Source organism: Chlorocebus sabaeus, chromosome 18 (assembly GCF_047675955.1).
Source record: "Chlorocebus sabaeus isolate Y175 chromosome 18, mChlSab1.0.hap1, whole genome shotgun sequence".
In the NCBI taxonomy this organism is placed as follows: Eukaryota; Metazoa; Chordata; class Mammalia; order Primates; family Cercopithecidae; genus Chlorocebus; species Chlorocebus sabaeus.
Window position 1 is genome coordinate 14696238 of NC_132921.1, and position 649 is coordinate 14696886.

General features: G+C 25.1%; 1 pseudogene; it reads left to right on the forward strand.

Annotated features, from left to right (window-relative positions):
• The first annotated feature begins 270 nt into the window (after window positions 1-270).
• On the forward strand, window positions 271-415 carry LOC140709066 (U2 spliceosomal RNA; annotated as a pseudogene).
• Window positions 416-649: the final 234 nt, after the last annotated feature.

Sequence of the window (649 nt, forward strand, 5' to 3'; positions counted from 1 at the left end):
GTCTTTAAGTATGCATTAATATCATTATTTATATATAACATCATTACTAATATATATAAATAATTTCAACTCTTCAAGGAAAACAAAGGAGCAAATCTTCACGACCTTGACTTTGACAATAGAATCTTAGGTGTGCCATCAAATGTGTGAGCAAAAAGAGAAAACAAGATAAATTGGACTTAATATTAAAAATTATTGTTATCAAAGAACATTATTAAGAAAGTGAAATGAAAAATATTGTATTATCAGTCAAATAAAAATATAAAATATATCGCTTCTCGGCCTTTTGGCTAAGATCAAGTGTAAAAATATAAAATATTTTCTGCAATGTTTGTAGAGACTACCTTTTTCCAGCTGCTTGATTTTACTCAAATTTTACTCCCCTCCTTTTATAGTAATGTATAAGCAAGTAAAATATAAATGAATATATAATTTATATAAAGTAATTTATATATAAATAATGATATTATATATATATATTTCCCCATAAAAGTTGTTCAAAATTCTGCATATACAAAAATGCAAAATAAACAAACAGCAATAACAACAAACCTGGAAATCAGAAATTAGATGCATCCACATTAAAAATCTTTGATTTGTAGAAATAGACCTGTAACAGGTAATGAACAAATTCAGGCTTCTAATGTAA